This window comes from Elaeis guineensis, chromosome 15, assembly GCF_000442705.2.
Source record: "Elaeis guineensis isolate ETL-2024a chromosome 15, EG11, whole genome shotgun sequence".
In the NCBI taxonomy this organism is placed as follows: domain Eukaryota; kingdom Viridiplantae; phylum Streptophyta; class Magnoliopsida; order Arecales; family Arecaceae; genus Elaeis; species Elaeis guineensis.
This window is the reverse complement of record NC_026007.2, coordinates 47,679,867-47,707,677: the sequence shown is the minus strand read 5'-3', so window position 1 is coordinate 47,707,677 and position 27,811 is coordinate 47,679,867. Positions and strand designations below refer to the sequence as shown.

The 27,811-nt window shown below is 38.5% G+C and overlaps 1 non-coding gene across 1 annotated transcript; it reads left to right on the top strand.

Moving 5' to 3' along the window:
- The first annotated feature begins 9,712 nt into the window (after positions 1-9,712).
- LOC140854175 (small nucleolar RNA R71) lies at positions 9,713-9,819 on the top strand. The gene has a single exon (XR_012137309.1). It is a non-coding gene; the product is annotated as a small nucleolar RNA R71 (small nucleolar RNA).
- The last annotated feature ends 17,992 nt before the right edge of the window (positions 9,820-27,811 follow it).

Below are 27,811 nucleotides of genomic sequence, written 5' to 3'. Positions count from 1 at the left end.
CATGCCCCGTGGAGGCGAGCCCTTTTGTGGCTGATCCACGTATTTTGATTATTTTTCTTTTATTTTATTTTTTCTTTCTTCCTGCTGCATCGCGTGGTACTGAAAAGATCTTGGAAGGTGGTGTCCTGGCCAGACATCCACCTAACAAGTGGTATCAGAGCATGACAGTATAAGGACGCAGATTGCAGCGGTGGTGAGCAAGACTGAAGATGGAGAAGACAGGAACAATCAAGATGGAGATCAACAAATTTGATGGTAAGAGCAACTTCTCCTTGTGGCAGGCAAGGGTGAAGGACGTGCTCATCCAACAGGGGTTGATCGATGCTCTCTTGTGCGATGAGAAGCGGACCACCATGGAGATGAGGGATTGGAAACGGCTACAGATGTAGGCGGTGAGTACCATCCGCATATAACTGACGGATGAGGTGGTGATCCATATGCTGAGCGAGACTTCCCTGACGGTGCTGTGGTCGAAGCTCGAGGAGTTGTACATGACGAAGTCTCTCACCAATACTCTTTTCCTCTGGAGGCAGTTTTACCAACTGCGGATGACTGAGGGACAGAGCGTGCAGGAGCATCTAAGCCACTTCCAGAAGATCCTCACCGACCTCCTCAGTGTTGGCGAGAATGTTGAGGAGAAGATCAGGGCGCTGGTTTTGCTGGCGTCACTTCTCCCTTCGTACGAGTCCTTGGTGACTGCTCTTCTAGTGGGGAAGAGCACTATCAAGATGGACGAGGTCACCGCAGTGATACTCCAGAACGAGGTTCTCAGGAGGGAGAACCCAGCTTCGAGCTCAGGTGGCGATAGCTCAGCTTTGGTGGCTTCTGGAGGAGCAGGAGGCGGTAGACGGAGCGACAGGAGATCACAACGAGGGTGGTCTAAGTCTAGGAGGGACTTGAGCAAAACCAAGTGTTACCGGTGTGAGGAGTTGGGGCATCTAGCCAGAGATTATCCTCAACTTAAAAATCAGACGGTGGCTGCTGTAGCGATGGCCAGCAGCGATTTAGATGGAGATGTCCTGGAGATATCTAATGAGGTATCTACTTCTTCCCAGCAATAGATATTAGATTCTGCATGCCCCTATCATGTATGTTGCAGAGAGGAGCAGTTTGACTCCCTAGAGAACAGTGAGGGCATTGTATATCTGCCGGATGCATCGAGCTGTGCGATCAGAGGCATTGGGACGGTCAGCTGGAGGACACATGACGGTACAGTGAGGAGATTGGGGGAGGTCCGATACATACCCGATTTCAGGCAGAATCTTATCTCACTTAGCAGACTGGATTCGAGAGGCTATAGGACGGTAGCTGGTGGAGGAATCCTGAGGGTGTTACGCGGTGATAGGATTGTGCTGGAGGGGAAGAAGGGGAGCAGAGGACATTATTACCTGACAGGGAGCCCAGTGCGAGGTGGAGCTTTGGAAGCCAGGTGGAGCCCAGAGCGAGGTGGAGCTCCAGGAGGCGGATCGAGCATGAGACAGGAGACTCGGGAGGATGAGAGGTGATGTCGCAAGGTGAGATTCCTATTGCCGTAGGATGATGCCCCGAGTAGGTCTCAGGTCAGGAGGAGCACAGCATACGATGGAGATGGGATCGAGCAGCCTGGCTCAACTCCCATATTTGTCCACCTATGATCAGCAGGTGATTGCCCCAGGGTATGGGGGCGAAGAGATCCAGAAGCTCTCAGAGTTTGGAGGAGGCCGAATATCAAGTCAAGGTGGAGATTGTTAGGATTTGACACCTCAAGATTCAGCCTATATTGAGCCTACAACGAGGTTCGCGGCAAAAAATGGAGTCCAACGAGACCAAGATCACCTGAAACGGAGCTCGGATGGAAGAGATACGAGCTTTTGAAGTCGGCACGAGATTCGAAGCGGCGGAGGACCACCGGCAACCGGCGGCGGGCGGCAGTGGTGCGGCCGCAGGTGGCGGCGTGCGGGATGCGCGACCCAGGCCCGCGTGGGATGCGCGACCCATGCGGGCGGGCTGCACAGCCGGGCGCGCGGCCCAGGCAGGTGCGCGGCCCAAGTGTGCGCAGGCCCGCACGCGGGAGCGGGCCGGCCCAGGCGGCCTGCCTGGCCCTGCTCTCCGATCCACCATGGACCGGGCGGTCCACGGCTGGGCCTGTGGACCGCGTGGGCATTTCCCACGTATTTCTCACGGTGCACGGTACTAGTTCGTGGATCGGAGCGCGATCTGAGGGCGTTGGTGGCTCCCGATCTTGATCCGACGGACCAGGGGTTATCTAGCTTTGTTTAGGACTCCTAATCCTTCTCTAATCAAGTTTTTAACCTTTTAAAAGGGTCTGTGCGTGAAACAGAAGGGGTGGTGGTTCGGATTTTTGCAACGTACGAAGCTCATACGGAACCCAAGAGAAGGAAGAGGCGGAAGCACTGAGAGAGAAGGAGTAGGAGGCTCCTGGACAGTGGTCGCCAGGCACTTCAGGGGTTCAGGGAGGTCTTCAAGAGAGAGAGAGCTTTTGTGAGGGGAACTTCAGGTAAGAGAGAATTGGGTGTACAAGGGTTGAGGGTGAGGTCTCCTCTTGTAAAATTTTTTTTTTCATAGTGAAGTTTGTATGCCCCGTGGAGGTGAGCCCTTTTGTGGCTGATCCACGTATTTTGATTGTTTTTCTTTTATTTTGTTTCTTCTTTCTTCCCGCTGCATCGTGATGTGCAAATCTTAAAATTTGTAAATAAAATCGCAAGCGCACGGTGTGCAGAGTAGCACGACCAGTGAGTACGGGTCGATCCCACAGAGACTTGGTTTTAAAAATGATTTTCAAATCTATGCTCAAGCGAGCTTTAACAAAAATCGAAAGTCGAAAGTTGTTTGCTAAAGACAATAAGACTAAGGATCTAGGGTTTTTGAATCCACTAGATCTAGATTAGGAAATTCTACCTAGAATTTTTCTTATTGATCCTAACGACTACTCCTCTTGTCTTTCCCAAGCATAGATTATGAAGGGACTAAGGCCCAATGATAACCCATCAAGATTCTTTACAGGGGAGTAGTAACTAGGATCCCTTAGGGTTTTCTCCTCCTATGCACTGAATCAAGCATGAACTATGAAGGGACTCTGACCCAACTGTAGTTCATCAAAAATTCTTGGCAAAAGAGGAAGAAAAAGAAACCCTAAGAAAAAGAAAGAACCCTATGTAAAATCCCTACTCATGATCTAGCTTCATCGCAAACCCTAGAAGGGATGCTTAGCTAGACATGATCTAAATCTACTTGCAAAATTTAAATACAAAAAAATAAACTATCCTAATTTCATAAATTAAACTAACCTAATTGCATAAAATTAAATTGCACAAATTAAACTATCCTAATTGCAAGAAAAATAAATTGCATAATGTAAAGAGATGAAATTGCATAAAAATAAGATTTTATATATAAAAAAATTTATTACAAAAACCTCAAAGCTCGAGGCTTGAAAAGAGAGCTAAAAACCCCACTATCTAGGGTTACAAGCTTGATCGGAAGGAAGAATACCTAAAACAAGGGCCTTTGGGGGCTTTTTATAGGCATTTGGGGGTTATAAGGTTTTCAAAACTTTCGATGTGGGACTAAGAGGTTTTAGAGAGTTGTTAGGGGGGTTTATGGTGCGCCGATGGGTCCATGGTCCACGTGCCTGTTGCTGTGGACCAGGCGGCTAATCAGATCACCAAATCAGTTGATTTTTGATCAATTTTGATCTGATTTGACTCGGGTTTGACCCAATTGAGTCTTCTTTCTTCATTCTTCAATTTCTGGGTCAATTTAACTCCGTTTTGCATAAAATTTACGTCGTTGGAATCCTTTTTCCTTGTTCTTTCTATTGATAATCTCTTCTTCTGCAAAATATAATAACAAGTATCAATTTCTTAATAAAGTTAGATAATTTAGATATTAATTGATACTTTTTATGTCAATTTGTGACATAAATCACACCCCCCAACTTAATCATTGCTAGTCCCTTAGCAATGTACCAAAATAAGATCATAATTCAAAAAGATCCTTCTTTTGCAAATTAATTTAAGATCGAAATTCAAGAAGTTTTCTAGTATTACTAAGTAATGAGCTTCGAATTAGAATTGGTAGTCGGTCTACTTAGAAGCTTTCTTAGAGTACACTTAAAGTTTTATAGCACTTGTGTGAGTGATAACTAACTTAGTATTTCAGTATTAACTTGTACAGGCCAATTATATCATTTTTCATAACTTAGTTTGATTAATTTTCTATACACCCCAGATTAAACAAAGAACTAAGGTAGCTTTCACACTATTTTTTTTTTTTTTTTTTTTTTTTGCTGAGCATCCTGGCCTTCCCACCACCGTTTGACGCGAATCTCAACACTTGACTTAGGTGAAGAGACCCGGTTACTAGGCTTAGGGCAATCCACATTTACTCTGTGTTTTGCATTTTATTTCAGGCAGGTAGCTCTTTTCTTAAATTCAAATTTCTTCAATTGGGGTGTAGAGAAAATTATCTAATTTAAATAATACTCAAATCCTTAATTGACCTTACAATTAACACCTACTTTACCTTGTTAGTGTGCATGTGCAATTGGAAGTGCTAATAGTCTTTAAATGACCTAAGCCACCAAGAGTCTAACCAGCTAATCTTCTCCGTGACTCACTACATTAGCAAATACTTTCTAACTTACTCTTATTTCTTTTATAGATTAATTTATTTCATATATATATATATATTTATTTATTTATTTATTTATTTTTTTACATAATATATTAAATGCAAGAAATAACTCATAGTGGAAGGAAAAGGAAATGATAACACCTGATTTTGTTCAAGCTCTCCCCCCAACTTGACCGACATTGTCCCCAATGGAGTTTATCTAATTTAATTGTCCTAAGCAAACTGAAAACAAAGAAAGCATTAGAAATTAAATAAGCTGGGTTGCCTCCCAGAAGCGCTAAGTTTTATGTCTTCAGCCAGACCAAACCTCGAAGCAACTTAATCAGAATAAGTTGGTTCATAAAGAACCATGGCATCTTCAATAGTCTTGATAGGTAATTTCAAGAATGGTTTTAATCGTTGACCATTAACTTTAAAGATAACACCATTACTTGGGTTTTCAATCTCAACAGCTCCGTGTGAAAAGACTTCCTTTACTAAAAATGGTCCTGTCCATCTAGACCTAAGCTTTCCTGGAAACAGATGTAATCTAGAGTTATATAAGAGTACCTTTTGTCTGATATTGAAAGTTTTTCTCATAATTGATTGATCATGAAATGCTTTGGTTCGTTCCTTGTATATCTTTGCATTTTCATAGGCTTCATTTCTAAGTTCTTCTAATTCATTCAACTGAAGCTTTCTATGGTTTCCAGCGTCGTTCAAATTTGTATTTAGTTATTTGATGGCCCACATGGCTTTGTGTTCTATCTCAATAGGCAAGTGACATAGTTTACCAAACACAATCCTATAAGGAGACATTCCTAGATTGGTCTTGAAAGCGGTTCGGTATGTCCAAAGTGCATCAATTAATTTCAAAGACCAATCCTTTCTATTGGCACTAACAGTTTTTTTCAGAATTTGTTTGATTTGTCGGTTTGACACTTCAACTTGTCCACTAGTTTGAGGATGATATGGTGTGGTCAATTTGTGGGTGACATTATACTTTTTCATCAATGTTGCAAAAGGTCGGTTACAAAAATGGGTTCCCCGATCACTAATGATTGCCCTAGGAATACCGAAACGGGAGAGAATATTTTCTTTAAGAAACTTAATGACCATTTTGCTATCGGGTGTTCTACATGCAATTGCTTCTACCCACTTTGAAACATAATCAACTGCTACTAGAATATATTTATTTCCAAAGGAATTTGGAAATGGTCCCATGAAATCGATTCCCCAAACATCAAAAACTTCAACTACCAAGATTGGGTTGAGTGGCATCATGTGTCGCTTGGTGATTCGACCCATTTTCTGACATTGAGTACAACTTTTACAATATTCATAAGCATCCTTAAACAAATTGGGCCAATAAAAACCACATTGGAGAACCTTAGCAGCAGTTTTCTTAGACGCGAAGTGACCCCCACATGCTTGATCATGACAAAAAGATAAAATATTCATGACTTCGTTATCTAGGATACACCTTCTAATAATTTGATCAGGACATTGTTTAAAAAGATAAGGATCATCCCAAATGAAATACTTCACTTGGGCAAAGAATTTATATTTATCCTGCTTAGTCCAATGAGAAGGTATCTTGCCTATGGCTAAATAATTTACAATATCAGCAAACCAAGGTTCAGTAGACACAGACATGAGTTGCTCATCTGGAAAAGATTCATTGATGGGTGGTTCACTAGATGGTGCAACTGGAATTCGGGACAAATGATCTGCTACAACGTTCTCAGTGCCTTTCTTGTCCCTAATTTCTAGGTCAAATTCTTGAAGGAGCAAAATCCATCTGATTAAACGTGCCTTGGCATCCTTCTTTGCTAGGAGATATCTAATGGCTGAGTGATCGGTGTAAACAATGGTGTGGGTCCCAACCAAATAAGATCTAAATTTCTCTAAAGCAAAGACAACGGCAAGGAACTCCTTCTCAGTTGTGGTGTAGTTAAGCTGCGCATCATTTAAGGTTTTACTTGCATAATATATCACTCTAGGCAGCTTATTTATTCGTTGACCTAAGATTGCGCCCACAACATGATCGGACGCATCACACATTAATTCAAATGGTTCAGACTAGATAGGAGGATGAATGATTGGAGCTGATACAAGTGCATTTTTTAGAAATTCAAAGGATTCCAAGCACTCATGAATAAATTCAAATTTGGTATCCTTTGCCAAAAGATTAGTCAGTGGATGTGCTACTTTGCTAAAGTTGGCAATAAACCTTCTATAGAATCCAGCATGACCTAAAAATGAACGTATTTCTTCCACAGATTTAGGTGGTGGAAGACTTGCAATTAGATCTATTTTGGCCTTGTCCACTTCAATCCCCTTTTTAGAAATGACATGGCCAAGAACTATTCCCTGTTTGACCATAAACTGACATTTTTCCCAGTTGAGAACTAGGTGCTTCTCCTTACATCGTTCTAGAACTAATTGCAGGTGATTCAGACACTCGGAGAAGGTTAGACCAAAAATAGAAAAGTCATCCATAAAAATTTCTAGAAATCGTTCTATCATATCTGAAAACATGCTGATCATGCATCTCTGAAAGGTTGCCGGTGCATTACATAGTCCAAAGGGCATTCGTCTATAGGCAAAAGTACCAAATGGACAGGTGAATGTAGTCTTTTCTTGATCTTCAGCGGCTATGGGGATCTGGTTGTAACCGGAGTATCCATCAAGAAAATAGTAAAACTCTTGTCCGACTAGTCTTTCCAATATTTGATCAATAAATGGCAAAGGAAAGTGATCTTTTCTTGTCGCAGCATTCAACTTTCTATAGTCTATACAGACCCTCCATCCTGTTTGGGTCCTAGTTGGGATAAGTTCGTTTGCATCATTTTGGACCACTGTTACCCCAGATTTCTTGGGTACTACTTGAACTGGGCTTACCCAAGAGCTATCAAAAATAGGATAAATTATTCCACTATCTAGGAGTTTCAGAATCTCCTTTTTAACTACATCCTTCATAACTGGATTAAGCCTTCTTTGGGCTTCTCTTGTTGGTTTAGCCTCTTCCTCTAAGTATATTCTATGTTGAACTATAGAAGGGCTTATTCCTTTAATATCTGCTATGGTCCAACCTATTACTTCCTGATTTGCTTTTAAAACTGACACTAACTCCTCCTCTTGCTTGGGATATAGGTCTGATGCAATAATTACAGGCAAAGTTTCTTTGGGTCCTAGATATGCATACTTGAGATGTTCTGGGAGGGGTTTCAGTTCTAAAATGGGTGCTTCCTCTATCGATGGTTTAGGTGATGGTTTCACCATCTCAATGATTGGTTCAGTAGGAAGTATCGATTCTTGATTAATCTGATTTTTTTTAAGTATTTCATTGACATCCTCAGACTCATGGATTAACCAGGGGTTAGACTCTAGGTCGACTTCATCATCACTAATGTCAATGGATTCATAAATACCATCTTGGACTACATTGACATCAGCATGAGAAGAGGATTCCTGTTCTAAGTTAAAAACATTAAGCTCAATGGTCATATTCCCAAAGGATAACTTCATTAGACCATTTCGACAATTGATTTCAGCATTGGCCGTAGCTAAGAATGGTCTTCCTAAAATGACAGGTATATGTCCTTTAGGATTCGCAACTGGCTCAGTCTCTAAAACAATAAAATCTACAGGAAAAATAAAATTTTCAACCTTTATCAGAACATCCTCGACCATTCCCTTAGGGATCTTGAGAGATCTATCGGCTAACTGTAATGTGATCCCAGTAGGTTGAAGTTTTTCTAATCCTAGTTGTTCATACACCGAATATGGAAGGATATTCACACTAGCTCCTAGATCTAGCAAGGCCTTTTTTATATTGGTTTCTCCAATAACACAAGAAATTGTTGGAGCTCCAGGGTCCTTATATTTAATTGGCACATGGCTAGATAGGTATGAACTGACACTTGCAGCCAAAAATGCTTTCTTTGGTACATTAGTGGTCCTTTTCCTAGTGCAAAGATCTTTTAAAAATTTGGCATAAGTTGGAACCTGATGGATTATATCTAAAAGAGGAATATTAACTTGGACTTGTTTAAATACCTCTAAAATTTTGTCTAAATGTTCAGATTTATTGGATTTCAGTCTGTTTGGAAAAGGAGCTCTAGGACTTTTAAATACTGGACTAGGTGAATTTTCAGTTTCTGGTGCTTGAGGTTGAAAGGTAGTAGTTTTAGAAGGTGACTCGGCAGATGAGTTATCTATATCATCAAGTGCAACTACCTTATTGTCTATTTGTTTTCCTGATCTTAAGGTATGAATGGCATTTATACCATTAACTTGGTTTCCTTGTTGGGGTCGTGGACCATTTTGGTTCCTAGGATTTGGCTCATGTTGGCTAGGTAACCTACCATGTTCTCGTTCACTAATGGTCGAAGCCAGCTGACTTACTTGCATTTCCAGACGGGCTATAGCTTGGGTGTTATTATTTATGAGTTGACCCGTAGTTTGCATAAAGCTGGTATGTGTTTTCATCATGGCTTCTAGGCTTTTCTCTAAAGAGGTAATTTTCTTGTCATTATCATGGAAGCCTGGCGGGTTGTTCATCACTGGGTTGGACCTTAGATTTTGCTGATTGAAATTTGGATTACCTACATTAGGATTCTGGGACCATGAGAAATTCGGGTGATTCCTCCAACCTGGGTTATATGTGGGTACATAAGGATTGTTCAATGGTCCTTGATAGGTGGCATTCACCTGTGCACACTCATTCGAGTAGGAACATTCTTCTAAGACATGGTCTGGTGCATTGCACCCTTTACACATGGGTGCAGATATTTGATTTACATTGGCTGGTCTCTGTAATTCTAAGGCTTCCAATCTACGTGTTAAGGTTGCAATCTTGGCCTCTGATGCTAGGGTTGGTTGAATTTGATGCATTCCTCCTCTTGAAGGTGTAGTTTTATCAGGTTCCCTAGTTGTTTCCCACTGTAAATTTTTCTCGGCTAGGTCTTCTAAGAATTGCCAAGCTTCAGTAGTTTCTTTGTCCATAAATTGGCCTTGGCATATGGACTCTAGCATGGTTCTTGAGTTTGAATCTAACCCCTCATAGATGATCTGGCATAGTCTCCAAGTTTCTATTCCATGGTGTGGGCATTGGGTCAAAAGATTCTTGAAACGATCAAAGTACTTCCAAAATGATTCACCAGCTAGTTGGTAAAATTGATTTATTTCATTCCTAATCCTAGCTGTTTTATGATGGGAAAAATATTTTTTTAAAAATATTCTCACAAAACCCTCCCAGGTAGTGACAGAATAGTTTGGCAGACTATAAAGCCACTTCTTAGCATTGTCCTTAAGGGCAAAGTTGATTAATCTAAGTTTGACCTCATCCTCTGTTAATTGCAGTTTCATGGTTGCACATACCTCCTCAAATTCTCTAATAAATATATAAGCATCCTCTAATCCTGTGAATTTTGGAAGCATATTTATGATTTGAGGTTTGATTTCAAAATTGTTAGCTGTGGGTTGTGGCAACCTGATACAAGATGGTTGGATGGAGCCAACTGGATAACACAAATCCTTAAGGGTCATGGGTTGGATTGGTTCAGCCATTGGAACAACAGGAATTGACTCAATTCTAACTAGACGACCCGACACTCTTCTCCACACACGAGGTGTACGGTTCTCGATGTTTATACAATTTTTTTTTTTTTAATAAAATTTTTATGTATAAGGAAAAGAAAGAAAAGAGAAAAAGTTCTAAAGAGAAGATCCTAAGGAGTCCTAAATCTAAAGAAAAGTAACCAAATTAATTTAAATTTTAAATTTTTTTTTTTTCAAACAAGTGAATCAATAAATTAAATTCAATCTATCCTAGGGTTAACCTAAATCTAGACAGCTCCTAACTGTTCCAAGATGACCCTTCAAACCTTCCAAGTGGAGATTGATCAACTAGTTAGCCAGGTAAGTATAAGAGGTGGGAGGTTCACTCATCGTTGCCTTTCTAGACACCAAACGAGTTGGCCAGGCCAGCAACTGAACCAATTTAACAAACCACCCTCAGGGACTTGTCTAGACACCAACTAATCAAACAACTCAAACTTGGTAGAACTCTTAGGGTTCCTTGTCCTATTGAGCTCGAATTCCTTAAGGTTGACGTCTAATTGATTTTAAGATTAAAAGTCTAGGTAATGCAATATGATGGAGATGGTTTTTGGGCTAAGAAAGGGTAATGAAATCCCCACCTTATCTTGTTAATGGGTTGATGCCCTTAGATTAATTATGAAAATGCAAATACAAATAAACAAGATGACCAAGAATGTAAAAGATTTTAATTTAGAATTTTTTTTTATTTTGATATTTTACTTCACGATTATGAAATATCTTTTGTTTTGTTTTATATTTTTTTTTTTGTGATTAAGTAAATTCAAATGATTAGGTCTAAAAGCAAAAGTAATTAACTAAAAATAATAAAAGAGAAATTAGAAGCGTACCTGAGTTTTCCAGCAATCACCAACTAAATATAGAAACCTAAAGAAAAAAGAAAGAGAGTTATAACGCATGAAGAACAAATATTTGAAAATAATTTAAAATGCCAAATCCCCGGCAACGGCGCCAAAAACTTGATGTGCAAATCTTAAAATTTGTAAATAAAACCGCAAGCGCACGGTGTGCAGAGTAGCACGACCAGCGAGTACGGGTCGATCCCACAGAGACTTGGTTTTAAAAATGATTTTCAAATCTATGCTCAAGCGAGCTTTAACAAAAATCGAAAGTCGAAAGTTGTTTGCTAAAGACAATAAGACTAAGGATCTAGGGTTTTTGAATCCACTAGATCTAGATTAGAGAATTCTACCTAGAATTTTTCTTATTGATCCTAACGACTACTCCTCTTATCTTTCCCAAGCATAGATTATGAAGGGACTAAGGCCCAATGATAACCCATCAAGATTCTTTACAGGGGAGTAGTAACTAGGATCCCTTAGGGTTTTCTCCTCCTATGCACTGAATCAAGCATGAACTATGAAGGGACTCTGACCCAACTGTAGTTCATCAAAAATTCTTGGCAAAAGAGGAAGAAAAAGAAACCCTAAGAAAAAGAAAGAACCCTATGTAAAATCCCTACTCATGATCTAGCTTCATCGCAAACCCTAGAAGGGATGCTTAGCTAGACATGATCTAAATCTACTTGCAAAATTTAAATACAGAAAAATAAACTATCCTAATTTCATAAATTAAACTAACCTAATTGCATAAAATTAAATTGCACAAATTAAACTATCCTAATTGCAAGAAAAATAAATTGCATAATGTAAAGAGATGAAATTGCATAAAAATAAGATTTTATATATAAAAAAATTTATTACAAAAACCTCAAAGCTCGAGGCTTGAAAAGAGAGCTAAAAACCCCACTATCTAAGGTTACAAGCTTGATCAGAAGGAAGAATACCTAAAACAAGGGCCTTTGGGGGCTTTTTATAGGCATTTGGGGGTTATAAGGTTTTCAAAACTTTCGATGTGGGACTAAAAGGTTTTAGAGAGTTGTTAGGGGGGTTTATGGTGCGCCGATGGGTCCATAGTCCACGCGCCTGTTGCTGTGGACCAGGCGGCTAATCAGATCACCAAATCAGTTGATTTTTTGATCAATTTTGATCTGATTTGACTCGGGTTTGACCCAATTGAGTCTTCTTTCTTCATTCTTCAATTCCTGGGTCAATTTAACTCTGTTTTGTATAAAATTTGCGCTGTTGGAATCCTCTTTCCTTGTTCTTTCTATTGATGATCTCTTCTTCTGCAAAATATAATAACAAGTATCAATTTCTTAATAAAGTTAGATAATTTAGATATTAATTGATACTTTTTATGTCAATTTGTGACATAAATCACATCGCATGGTACTGAAAAGATCTTGGGAGGTGGTGTCCTGGCCAAACATCCACCCAACACACGCCATATCTGATTATGGCACTCACTTTGAGGGTAAAATTAGCAGGTGGACACTCCATAAAAACTCACCAATGACCTCTTGCCAAGTGGCCTTCAGTTCAAGATCCATAAGTCAACGTTTGACCAATATCCTAAAATGAAAATAGCAGGTGACAGGAATTGACAGGTGTTATCTTAAATTCATCTCATGAATTAAGATAAATCTTTTCTAAGCTGGACTGGCTCCAGTCAGATTGTGAGAAACATTCTCAAGGTTCTCTGGGTGAGTCAAATCATATTTAGCTCAGTCAAGATAGAAAAGATTACACGAGGAGAAAGTTAGGCTCAATCGTGTGCTAGCACGATTTTCTTGAACTTAATTGGATCTAATCCAAATCAATCGAATTGGGCTAGCTTGATTGATGACATCCAGATCCTAGCTCTTGTTTGTGTGATCCAGTTTGGTTCATTTCCGTATGGTAATGAGACATGTCGTGATCTCATCATCGACATCATGAAAACTCCTTTCGATGGACCAAAACTCTTCTGATTCAGACAATTAGAATGATCGATCATCAAGATCATTCTAATTGCTTCCAAAATCCATCAGTGACACCTAGCAGTATATGGTGGCAACCCATCAAAAATGAAGACGAACCTCTCGGTGCAGCTACCTGTGTGATTGAGTTTTTCTATCATGAGTCTCAACTGAATTAGGGTTAAGGTGAACTCGTCAAACCCAACATCAGTCATATGAATCAATCGATCGATCCAAGTCCGATGTAAAATCTCAATGAAAATTTTTTTTCTATTATTTCACTCTGCCATGGCCATGGGCTTAAGGACTCAATCTTTCGATCATCATAGGACTACTCTCATCCACCGAGGTTGATAGATCCCATCTTGGTGCAATCTAGTTCCTACAATGAATATGCTACAACCAACATACACCTCAGGGTTTCGAATGGCTAGGAGATCGAGTTATGATATAGTCAAACTATAACACACTCAAAGTGAACTGTCAATGTACCTCAGGTCAAAGAACTAGACACACAGCTGTAGCATCGAGCTAGTCATCGATGAGAAGGTAGCTTCCTTATGACTGCTCGAGGTGGTCACGCTCAGTACTCTCGTTCTCAATGAATATCTGTACTCTCACTCCAGTGTCTCCACACTGTAGACTCAAGACACATCTATCCTAAGAAAATGATCATACACAAATCTTCCGGATCGATCACCATCCTCGTGATGATCCTATGGTCAGGAGCTATTTATGAGTTAGTTATGTAAATTCATGCCTTAAATTTTCAACTGTTGAAAATATGAATTAACATTCCTACTAACTCAAAGGATGTATCACAGACATAATGTACACAATGTGATAGTAGAATAACCCTTTTATTCATTTATAGTCAAAATTACAACTTTGCCCTTACATTTGTATAAGAATGTGTCAGCCAATCTGGCATCTAGGGCACACATCTTGTTGGGAAATGTATCCCAAAAAACCAATCGTCAAGCTGTTGACGGTTGAGCAACCAAGTATTGTAATTAATTTGTTAATAAATAAAATATATTTGGCATTTTCATCATAAGCTTTCATCTTCTAATGAACTCCGTTGTTATGATGAAGTCCTTAGGACTATTTAAGTTCGATAAAGAGAGGATTTATCGATTAGTCCTTAAAACTGTTCACGACCAAATGATAGGCTATTAATAAGGACGATAGCTTCTATCAAGCATAGGTCGCTGTAGGCCATATGGGTTGGTTGTCCTCTTAACCAAGGAGTGTGGAGACACTGGTATGGCATACAGGTGAGATGTAAGGGTACATCATCATTGAACGTGACCAACTCCAGAGTATTCTACTGTCGAGAATATCTCTGATGGGATATAGGTATAAGTGTCCCTTAGACCTGAGATCGCCTCAGTGACTTGCAAGCAACTCACTGTGCTTTGGTACTGGACTAACTGAATTTCTAATTCAGGGACGGAAGGCTTCTGGGCACAGTCAAGTACTTGTGAAGTCAGAGTGTGATCGAGATGGGATTGACCACTCCAAGAGTTGGAGAAGAATGAGTCGCTGTATTTCAATTTAGCAAAACCTTGGCTAGGGTAATCCATCAGATGGATTTGATATTTTGAAATACAATGTGGACAACCTGATCAGAGTTGACAGTTAATCTCTGGAATGTCCTATGATCATTTTGGTCAAGGGGATGAATTATATGAAAACTATATCCGCATGGGTTCTAAGGATGTTGTTCTACACATTCGACCTATCCGGTCGTCGGGTATCATTGCTAGATGGTCACTTCGATTGGTATAAAAATTTATTCCTATGCTACCGGCTTAGGTTCGGACCTATGAGGTCACACACATTAGAGTTCATGATCCGATCAGATGGTTGATCAACGATTAAGAATCGTTCTAGGGTTAAATGATCAATACGATTGACATTTAACCCAGTGCAAGTGTTGCAGGAGGATCGATTAGCAATTCGATTGCTAATTGGCTTAATTTGATTAAGCCAATGGGCTGAGATTAAGTTTAATTAAATATGATTTAATTAGATTTATTTTGGGCTTGATTGGATCAAGTCCAATTGGTTTATTGGATAAGCCAAGTGCAAGGAAAAACTAGTCCTAGTTCAACTAGGACTTGGGTCAATCTAATTTCTAATTTGATTAGAAAATTAAATCAGATTTAAATATAATTTAATATGATTAAATTAGGTTATTAATTGGATTAAGACCTATTTTAATTGGGTTGATCTAATTTTAATTTGATTTGGTTTGGGAAACCAAATTAAAACAAGTTATGAGACAGAATCCTAGTAGGACTAGGATTCCACCTTGCGCCACATAAACCTTCTCCACGCCCTCTCTCTTATTCAACGCCAATCTCTACTTATTTTGTGCGAAAAAAGCCCTCTCCCAGATCTCTCCCACGTTCACAAAAGGTCTCCTCTCTTCTTTCTTACATGGAAGGTGGTTTGGATCAAATCTAAAAGGAATAAGTTTGGATTTCGAATTCTATGAGATAGAGTTTTAGAAATCCAAAACTTTTTCAATTTTGCACCGAATTTATCCAAATTTTTTTTGAAATTTTTGTGGCTTTTAGGGTATACATTATGCACCCTTTTCTTATGATCCATGCACGAAAATATGGAGGAGGTGCTCAAGAGTTGGGCGTCCCTTAACTTGCCATGTTTGGATAAGCCTTGACTAGGTGTTTGACCTAGACAAGGACTCTATCATATCTCTCTATATAAGATGAGTTTCTTTATAAAATTTTAGGAAGATATAGATATTTGAGAGACCTTTCTGGCATCCAAAATTTAGAGAGAAATACCTTTGGGTCGTGGAGATATAAAAGATGGAAGTTAGGACGTTTAGAGAGAAAAACGTGAAGAAGAAGAGGGTCTTCTTCTAGGGTTTTTATTTTCATATCTTTCCTCCCTCCATCTTGAGTTTCCTGAGAGTGTCTCAGATCTGAAACTCCTCCTTCTACTTTTCATCTTTGGAAGAGTCCAAATTAAGAAGAAGGAGGCACCTGATCAACCATCAAAGAAGGATCAGTGCAGTACTAGCATACTGTGCTGATTTCCTGAAGCAGGACTTCTGATCGAGATTCGTGGGCTCGTGTGGACGACTCCTAGAGGCCGGACGCGTGTGCAGCTTGCAACATCATCCTTAAGCCTGGATCAGTGAGGTTAGAGCATCTAACTTGCAAGATAATAGATCTGATCTATTATTTAATACATACATTAGATGTAGCTAGTATAGAAACATGTTGATATCATCAACATGTAGTTCATACTATATTCATATATATTTTAATTTTTGATTTAATGCTATGTAATAATCATGTAATAGGATCTTATATCTAGGAATTTTCTGATCTTAAAAAATAAATTTTGATTTATTTTAGTCTTCCGCTGTATGATCTTGAAAAAATTTCAAGATCTAACCCTGAAACCCTAGATCTGGTTCCTTCACATCTAACAAACTCCCACTTGACCTAATGTCAATTGGCTATATATCTAAGTCCCATCTTCTCAAGATGGGCTTTGATCTTCTACTGGCCTAATGGCTTTGTCAGTGGGTCTACCATATTGTCTGTGGAGTTGACTCTCTTAACCTCGACATAACCTTTATTGAGGTAATCACGGATCAGATGGAATCGCCGCTCGATATGCTTGGACTTCTGGTGAGACCTTGGCTCTTTAGCTAGAGCTATGGCACCATTATTATCACAGTAAAGAGGGACAGCATCCGATGACATCACTCCAAGTTCTGCGATAAACTTTTTGTACCAGAATGCCTCCTTCGCAGCTTTCGATGCGGCAATATACTCTGCCTCCATGGTAGAATCAGCAATTACCGTTTGCTTGGAACTCTTTCAGCTAACTGCACCACCATTGTAAATGAACAGACTCCCAGATGTTGACTTTCGATCATCTATATCAGACATAAAGTCTGAGTCTGTAAATCTCTGAACCTGGAGTTCTTCATTCCCAAAGACTAGAAACATATCCTTAGTCCTTCTCAAGTACTTAAGGATACATTTCACAGAAGTCCAGTGCTCTTCATCTGGATTCGACTGATATCTGCTTGTGACACTCACAGCATGGGCTATATCAGGTCATGTACATAGCATGGCATACATGAAACTCCCTATTGCGGAAGCATAAGGGATCTTGCTCATGCATTCAATCTCCTCAGGCGTGCTAGGGCACATCTTCTTGGAGAGATGAATGTCATGTCTAAAAGGTACGAAACCTCTTTTGAAGTTTTTCATGCTAAATCTTTTTAGCACCTCCTCTATGTACATCTTCTGTGAAAGTCCCAGCATTTTATTTGGTCTATTTTTATAGACCTTAATACCCAGTATAAAGGATGCCTCTCCTAGATCTTTCATAGAGAACTCCTTAGACAACCATATTTTGACTGAGGTCAACATGAAAATATCATTCCTAATCAGGAGGATGTCATCTACATACAGTATGAGAAAAACAACTGCGCTCCCACTGACCTTCTTGAACACACATGGTTCCTCCTCGTTCTTGATGAAACCAAACATTTTGATCACATCATTGAAACGAGTATTCCAGCTCCGAGATGCTTGCTTAAGTCCATAAATAAATCTTTACAGCTTGCAGATCTTGTGATCATCATCACTGGATATAAAATCAAGCGGCTGTTCCATATAGATATCTTTCTCAAAATATCTATTTAAGAACACCATTTTCACGTCCATCTGCCATATTTCATAATTGAAATAGGCTGTAACAGCAATCAATGTGCAGATGGATTTTAGCATGGCTACAGGCGAAAAGGTATCCTTATAGTCAATGCCTTCACGCTGACTATAACCTTTCACTACGAGCCTAGCCTTGAATGTCTCTACATTCTCATTTGCACCTATCTTTCTCTTGAAGATCCATTTACACCTAATAGGTACAATATCTTCAGGTGGATTTATCAAGGTCCAGACTTGGTTTGAGTGCATCGAGTCAATTTTTGATCTCATTACCTCTAACCATTTCTCGGAGTCGATATCTGATATCGCCTCGTCATAGGTCTTGAGGTCATCACAATGAGCTCCATTTTTCATGAGGAATATTTTCTCTACTTCCTCTTGTATAGTACCTAAGTACCTTTCAAAAGGACGAAAAATCCTAGTCGATCTACGAGGTGGAAGAGGTTGTGTTAGGACTGATTCTAATTGATTGGGTTCCTCAGGTTCTTTAGCTCGTTGCTCTTGGGAGACATTCTCTTTGAGCTTAATTATTCTTTCAATGCCACCATCTTGAATAAACTATTTTTTAAGAAAAATAGCATGTCGATTCACAATCACATTGTGATCTTCCGGCATATAGAAATAGTGTTGCTCCTTGGATTGATTTTGATGATTACAAAGCATTTGAAGGGGTACTAATAATTTTCGTTTGAAAAAGACTTATTGCTTTTTCAGGGGCAAAATCATAATTTTATCAAACCTTGATTTGAAAGCATCAAGTGATAAAATAAAAGATTTGTGATCCATTGGTGAAAATTTTATTATTTTTGGACTTGTATTTTGAAAGATTTTCATATTTGAAAAATATGAGTCGACCCCATGAATCGACTCATGGTACAATGAGCTGATTGACACGCAGATTTTTTGACTGGCACAGACTGTGAGTCGACCCATGAGTCGACCCCCAAGGCATGAGTCGACCTCTGCTGTTTTTAGGCCAAATTTATAGAACCTTGATTTTCTGGTTGTTTTCTGATATTTTTCCACAGAGGTCGACCCATGAGCATGAGTCAACCCATGAGTCGACCCCTGTGACGGGAATGTTCCGCAACAGCTAGTTTTTAACCCATTTTAAGTACTTTTAATGCTCATTTAATGTGGTCTAACGGCTCTATTTCAGCCCAGATTGTTCTCCACCATTTTTTAAAGCTATAAAAGGGACAAAAAGGTGAGAATCATCAAGAAGAATCAAGAAGAGAGATTTTTGAAAAGAGGATTTCAAGCTAACTTTTCAGCCCTAAGCAAGAGCTCACTCAAAGCATTCAAGAAGCCTTTAATCCAAGCTCACCAACTCCTCAAGTGCACATTCAAGTCTCCAACCACCTTGAAGAAATTGAAAAGAGTCTTCTTCTCTTTGAGTAAAGTGTATTTAAAGCCTCATTCGCTCATTAAAGGAGCTTCTTTTGTATTTTCTGTGCTATTGATTGTTATACTCTGTTTAAGTTATTATTTTTATTTTGGAAGGATTCCAAAATAAAGGAAGGTTGATCCGAACCTTGAATCAGAGTGTATTGGGTGGGTTTGTACCCGAAAAATAAGTGGACTAGCTTGGGATAGCTAGAGTCAGAGTTTCTGACGTGTGTATTCAGGTTGAATACAAGTTAGTGGATTGGAATTTCCAAGTAGGAGCTTGGGGAGTGGATGTAGGTGCAAGGTTGGCACCGAACCACTATAAATCTTTTTGTTTGTGTTGTGCCTAATTACTCTTCTCTAGAACTTCTTTACTCTCTTATTTTCTTGCTTTTAACCATTAGCCTTGAATCAACTATACTCTCCCTATTTATTTAGCTATTGTTAAGCATTTTTCATAAGACCTAAGTTAAGTTTAAAATTTTTAGAAATCCAATTCACCCTCCCTCTTGGGTTGCATAGCTGGGCAACAAGTGGTATCAGAGCCCGATGCTTTAGCCCTACTTTGATCTAACCAATCAAAGAGCTAAAGATCTATGGCAACTCAAGTTGGCACTTCTCTAGCCGAGGGGCAGTCCACTAACCGACCTCTACTTTTCAATGGGTCCAACTATACCTATTGAAAAGCTCGGATGAAAATCTTCATTCAAGCACTCGACTATGATATGTGGAGTATCATAGTGAACGACCCTCACACACCCACTAAAATTATTGATGGTGTGGAATCAGCCAAACCCAAAAAAGAGTGGGATGAGGTTGATAAGAAAATGGCCCAATTAAATGCTAAAGCTATGCATGTTCTATATTATGCTCTTGATGCTAACGAATATAATCGTATTTCAACTTGCTTGTCTGCAAAAGAAATATGGGATATGTTAGAAGTAATCCATGAAGGAACCAATCAAGTAAAGGAGTCCAAAATTAACATGCTCGTGCATAAATATGAATTGTTTAAAATGGAGCATGATGAGTCAATAACTGAAATGTTTACTAGCTTTACTGATATTATAAATGGTTTAAAGAGTCTTGGTAAGTCCTATTCTAACAGTGAGCTTGTAAGAAAGATTCTCAGATCCTTACCAAGAACTTGGGAAGCCAAAGTGACCGCCATCCAAGAAGTCAAGGACTTAAACATTCTACCCTTGGAAGAGCTTCTTGGATCATTGATGACACATGAGCTGAGCATAAAACAACATCAAGAGGAAGAAGTCAAAAAGAAGAGAACAATCGCCCTCAAATCCACAGCTCAACTAGATGAAGAAACTGATGACACCGAAAATGAAGAACAGGATGAAGAGATGGCACTCATTACCCGAAGGTTCAAGAAGTTTTTGAGAAAAAAAAAAAAAGGAATGAGGAAGAGGCCACTCACAAAAGGGGAACGGAGCAAAGAAAAAGATAAAGACCAACCCTTTATCTGCTATGAATGCAAGAAACTGGGACACTTCAAGTCCGAATACCCACAACTGAAGAAGGATCCTAAGAAGTACAAGAAGAAGGCCATGATGGCCACTTGGAGTGGGAGTGATGACTCAAGCTCCGAAGAGGAAGACTCAACTGAACAAGCCAACTTGTGCCTTATGGCACATGAAAATGAGGTAAACTCCGAAACTCCTAGTGAATTTATATTTGAAGAACTTCATAAAGCTTTTTATGATTTAATTGATGAACTAAAGAAACTAGGAATAAAGAACAAAGATCTAAAATTAAAAAATTAATCTTTACTGAAACAAAATGAAAGCATTTCAATTGAAAAATCCATCTTGCTTCAAGAAAATCAAAATTTAAAGAATGAAATTGCCAAGCTAAAACCAATAGTTAAAAAATTCACCTTGAGTTCTAATAAACTTAATATGATTCTTGAAAATCAAAAGGCCATGTATGATAAGGCTGGACTTGGCTATAACCCCTTGAAGAAACAGAAGTATCTGAAAAATATCTATGTAAACTCTTCAAGTAACAAGTTTTCTAATATTACTTGCTTTAAATGTAGTAGAGTAGGACATAAGTCATACACTTGCTTCTCTAACAAATCTATAAACTCAAATGTAAAGAAAATATGGGTTCCAAAATGAACCATTATGACTAACTAAAAAGGACCTAAGAAAGCTTGGGTACCTAAAACAAAAACTTGACTTTTGCTTGCAGGTATGTCTAGCATCCCAAGGAGGAAACAGAAAATGATATCTTGATAGCGGATGCTCGAGACACATGACTGGTGATGAATCTCAATTCATCACACTTGATGCTAAGAATGGAGGGATGGTCACCTTTGGAGATAACGGTAAAGAAAAGATCATCGGTATAGGTAACATTGGTATCACTCCCTCCAAGTACATTGAAAATATTTTGTTAGTAGATGGTTTAAAGCATAATTTACTAAGCATTAGTCAATTTTATGATAAAAGATATAAAGTTATTTTTGAATCTTTTGTTTGTATTGTAACTAGTCCTATTAATGAAGGCATTAAATTTGTTGGACATAGACATGGTAATGTTTATATGGTAGATTTGAATGATCTATCCAAGATAAACATGCAATGCCTAGTATCTTTGAATGCCAAGATTAATGAGACTAGTTGGCTTTGGCATCGTAGGCTTGCACATATTAGTATGCATTCACTTTCAAAACTCATTAAGAAGGAATTGGTTTTTGATTTGCCAAAATTGAATTTTGAAAAGGATAGAATCTGTGATGCATGCCAACTAGGAAAACAAACAAGAGTTTCATTTAAATCTAAAAATATTATTTCAACCTCTAGACCTTTAGAGCTATTGCACATAGATTTATTTGGACCTACTAGAACTACTAGTCTAGGAGGAAAACGATATGGTTTTGTAATTATTGATGATTTCTCTCGTTTTACATGGGTTTTCTTTTTGACACACAAAGATGAAACTTTTCAAGTTTTCGCTAAATTTTACCGAAAAGTCACTAATGAGAAAGGATTTTCAATTCAAAATATTCGAAGTGATCATGGAACCAAATTTGAAAATCAAGAATTTAAAAAATTTTGTGATGAAAAAAGAATAGGTCATAATTTTTCAGCACCTAGTACACCCCAATAAAATGGGATAGCAGAAAGAAAAAATAGAACCCTAGAAGAAATAACCCGTACCATGCTATGTGAAAGCAACCTTCCAAGATACTTTTGGGTGGAAGCTATTAACACGGCATGTTACATTTTAAATCGTGCCTTGATTAGACAAATTTTAAAGAAAACCTCCTATGAGCTTTGGTAAGGAAGAAAACCTAATATTGCATATTTTCATATTTTTGGTTGCCGATGTTTTGTATTAAATAATGGTAAAGAAAGACTTGAAAAATTTGATGCAAAATCAGATGAAGCAATCTTTCTTGGTTACTCCTCATCTAGTAAAGCTTTTAGAGTTTTCAATAAAAGAACCTTAGTAGTAGAGGAGTCAATACATGTTGTCTTTTGATGAAACTAACGATCTTCCTTCAAGGAAGAATGAAGGTGTTGATGATGCAGATCCTCTTATAGAAGGAATGAAGAAGATCACTTTGAAAGATTCAACAATTCAAGATGATGAGGAACATGAAGACAAACAGGATGAGGGAGGAGAAGAACAATCTCAAGGTACAAATGATCTACCCAAAGAATGGAGGTATGTTCACAATCACCCTAAGGAGCTAATTATTGGTGATCCTATGCATGGGGTAAGAACTCGTTCTTCACTTAAAGATACATTCAATCATTTTGCTTTTGTCTCTCATCTTGAACCTAAAACCATTGAAGAAGCTGAAAATGATTATAATTGGATTAATGCAATACAAGAGGAACTTAATCAATTTGAAAGAAATAATGTATGGACTTTAGTATCAAGACCTAAAAATTATTCAATAATTGGCACAAAATGGGTTTTTAGGAATAAATTAGATGAACATGAAAATGTAATAAGAAATAAAGCAAGATTGGTTGCTAAAGGTTATAATCAAGAAGAAAGAATTGATTTTGATGAGACCTTTGCACCTGTTGCTAGATTAGAGGCAATTAGACTTCTACTTGCATATGCTTGCTTTATGAAATTTAAATTATTTCAAATAGAGTCAAAAGTACCTTTTTAAATGGATACATTATTGAAGAAGTCTATATAGAACAACCCCCAGATTTTGAAAATCATGCTTTTCCTAATCATATTTTTAAATTAAATAAAGCTCTATATGGTTTGAAACAAGCATCCAGGGCTTGGTATGAAAGGCTAAGCAAATTTTTACTTAACAATGATTTTTCAAGAGGCAATGTAGATACAACCCTTTTCATTAAAAGAAATTAAGATGATATATTAGTTATACAAATATATGTTGATGACATTATTTTTGGGTCTACTAATGAATCTCTTTGTCAAGATTCTGCAAAGCTCATGCAGGGGAAATTCGAGATGAGCATGATGGGAGAACTTACATTCTTCCTCGGACTCCAAATCAAACAAACAAACAAAGGAAGAAATCTCCATCATCCAAAGTAAGTACACAAGGGAATTACTCAAAAGATTTGGAATGGAGAACTCCAAAGTAATTGGCACACCCATGAGCCCTTCATGTAAGCTTGACAAGGATGAAGAAGGTAAAAGTGTAGACTTAAAATATTATAGAGGTATGATTGGCTCTCTACTATATTTAACTGCTAGCAGACCTGATATTATATTTAGTGTCTGTCTTTGTGCTCGATTTCAATCTAATCCTAAAGAATCTCACTTGAATGCTGTTAAAAGAATCTTTAGATATTTGAATGGTACTCAAACTCTAGGATTATAGTACTCTAAGGACTCATTAATTGATTTAATAGGATATTCAGATGCTGATTTTGCTGGATCTAGATTAGATAGAAAAAGCACTAGTGGAACTTGCCAATTTCTTGGAGTTAACCTAATCTCCTGGTTTAGCAAGAAACAAAATTCGGTAGCACTGTCTACGGTCGAGGCCGAATATATTACAGCCGGAAGTTATTGTGCTCAAATCTTGTGGATTAAGCAACAACTCGAAGATTTTGGTATCAAACTTAATGAAACTCCCATAAGATGTGATAACACTAATGCCATAAATCTTACTAAAAATCCAATTCAGCATTCCAGGTCTAAACATATTGAAATCAGACATCATTTTATAAGAGAACATGTTCAAAATAAAGATATAATTCTTGACTATGTTTGTACTGAAAAATAATTAGCCGACATCTTTACAAAGGTTCTAAGTGAAGATAGATTCTGTGAAATTAGGAGAGAACTAGGAATCTTTGATCCATCTGCTTAAATATCTCTCTGATCCCAAGGGATCAATGTCAAAAACTCTTTGAACTCAATTCTCATCATTTCTCTTGGGCTTAAAAGCTCAAAATTATCATTCTCATAATTGATCATTGAGCAAATATCCTTCTCCTAAAGTTTCGAATTTTTTGAAAATTGTTCATCAATTTTTCTGAATTTCTGAGAACCAGAGTCGACCTCCTAGGGTCGACCTAATGGCAAACTTGTAGTTTTGGCCAAAATCCCACGGGCTCCTTCTTATTTTGTTGAAATCCCATTTCTTTGAGCTGACCCATTCCACCGTCTTCTTCCTCCCTCCAAAACCTTAGGTCCTCTTCTTCTTTCTCTCCAAATCCAAGTCCTACCCCCAAGATTCTTCTCCCATCACCCCTTACACCTCAAATCGCCCCTTGGGAATCGAGTTTTTCCCCTTTTCCTCCCTTGATTGGAACGGATTGAGCGTGCCCTAGATCTTACCCTTCTCCTCCAAAATCGGGGTTTCACTCCTCCAAAAATTCCTATCCTTCCCCTAAAATCCCTCTATCTCTTCACACTTTGGACCTCCCAAGACCCCTTGCTTGCTCTGGTGGTGGAAATGGCTCCAAAAATGAAGCTCTCACAAAGAAGGAAGTCGGTCCGCGAGTTGGAAGAAGGCGTGCACAGGAAGAGACAGGCTTCTCAGACTTCATCTACTTTCATTCCTGTTTCGGCATCTGCTCCAGGTTCTTCTCGGTCTCCATTAAGCCCCAGTAAAATTTTCTTATCTGTTAAAAAGGTAGAACCCAAGAAAAATGTAGATTTCAGATTTTTTAAAAAAGAGGAGTTCTCTATTGGTTCAAAAATCAAAAGATCAAGGTTGGAGATTTTACTACTCTCTTAAAGAAATTTTCTATGTGAATTTGGTTAGGGAATTTTATCTGAATTTGAGCTATAGCAATGGAACAGTAACATCCACTGTTAAGGGTATAGATATCTGTTTAGATCCTGTACTTTTGGGAGAGATTCTTCATTTATCCTGTGAGGGATACTCAAATATAAAACTCTCAGTCAAGAAAGAAGGAATTAACGTGATTTTAGGAGGAACCTTCTCGGGAAGCCTAAACAAACTAGAAGCCAAGATCCTGTCCATTGAGATGAGAATACTACATCAAATGGTAACAAAGCTTTTCTTCTCTAGAAGTGGTAGACATGACCTCCTCTCAGGTCGAGACATCTGCATCATGTTTTATGTGATTACCCAAACCCTCTTAAACCTCCCTGCATTAATGATAGAAGCCATGAGGGAAACCCTGAATAGATCCAAGGCACATCTGCCTTTCGGTATGGCCCTCACTTTGGTATTCAGGAGGTTTGGAGTTAGTTTTGAGGGGGAGGCAGCAGCTAGGCTTTCTCACTCTGACACCATCAACCAACATACTTTGCACCGCATGGGATTTACTAAGACAGATGGTGGTTGGACTAAAGGTGTATAAGAGAGAGTTGAGGACAGAGCTGAGGAAGAAGGTCCTGCATCACCTCTCCATGATATCAGGGCAGCATCTCCAGACATTCAGTTCGTTTCTGATCCCGAGGCTGGCCCATCAGAGTCTACTAGGAGGCACACTCCAGTCCAGCAGCCAGACAGCAGAGCATATACCTCAGAGATTAGATTGGCTGATGACCAGATTGAGATGATCTCTCAGCGTGTGGCTTCCTTACTTTCTCGACAGTGGGGCACTTCAGCTTTTGCACAGGGATCCACATCACATGATGTATCTGATCAGACTTTGATCCCTCACATCTCCACTGTCTTCCAGATGATTTCAGATTAGTCAGTTCGCATTCAGCAGCTTGAGAGTTATATATTGAGACTGACCGAGAGAGTACTTGACTTACAGGGGCAAGTATTAGCTCTGGCACATCCACAGCCACAGGAGTGCACCACTGAGGTCTCAGACCTATCTATGGAGGCAGCCAGACTTAGAGGAGTATTGGAGAGTAGATTTGATTTCTTGAGGAGAGAGATCAGAGGCTCTGGTGAGCATGCATCCATCCAGTTCACTGCACTGCTACAGTCTGTCTCAAGAGCTCTGAACCTTCTAGACACCATCAGACTCTCTCTTGTAGTTCAGTCTGTTGCTTCTCAGCCTTCAGGATCATCTCGTCTGCCCACTCGTGCCGGCACCTCCACTCGTGGCAGAGGCAGACGGGGTAGAGGACGAGCCCTTGGTCGTGATCCCTCATCTCCCCACCCTATCTCCGATACATCTGACTCTGATCCATCCAGTCATGAGCTCTACTAGATCCTTATAGTTAGTCTTGTCTTTTGTCTCTTTCTAGGATCTATCTTTTGGGCCATGTAATGATGTTGACTGATTGACTTTTATGTTTTGGTATATGTATTGGAACCACTATGTGGTATCAGTCACTTTTTGATTATATATATATACTCTTTGATTTTTAATGTATGACCTTCAAATTGAGTTACTTTCAATTATGTGCATGCTTAAAATACTATGAATTGCAATTTCATATCTATGATATCCAATGGTATATCTTTTATGATTGCTATATTCAGGGGGAGTAAAACAATACGCAACTAAGAAACAAACAATAAAGAAGGAAGCTAAAAAAGTTACATTAGTAAAATTAATTTCATCAAAAGAAAGAAATAGAAAAAATATATTCAAAAAAAAAGGGGAAGTAAACAATGTTTGTTGATGCTGTCAAAAAGGGGGAGAAATTAAAGAATCAAAAGCAAATTGATAAAGGAATCAAAAGCAAATGAGCAAATTTTCAATTTCTTAGGCATGCTCTGATATCAAAATTAAATAATCAAATGAGCAAATTTTCAAAATGTTAAGCAATTGAGAAACAAGCAAATGAGCAAATGAGATATTTTCAAATAAGCAAAGAGCAAATTTTTAAATACTTAGGCAAATTCTGTTTTGCTCTGATACCAAAAATTCTGCTCTGATACCAAAATTACATAATCAAATGAGCAAATTTTCAAATTATTAAGCAGTAGGCAAATTGTTAGGCAAATGAGCAACACAAGCAAATGGGCACATGTATCACGTGCCAAAGAATCAATCTTCTTTTCAAGCAAATGCACTTATAAGTAATTTTTAATTTGGTAGCAAATTTTTTATTTATCTTCAAACTACCTATGATGCATTTCATTCCTTTGAAATTCATGCTCAATGTTTCATATATATGCTTTTGCTCAAGTGTTTTGTCATCATCAAAAATGGAGAGATTATTGCTCATTGGATTGATTTTGATTATTACAAAGCATTTGAAGGGGTACTAATGATTTTCGTTTGAAAAAGACTTATTGCTTTTTCAA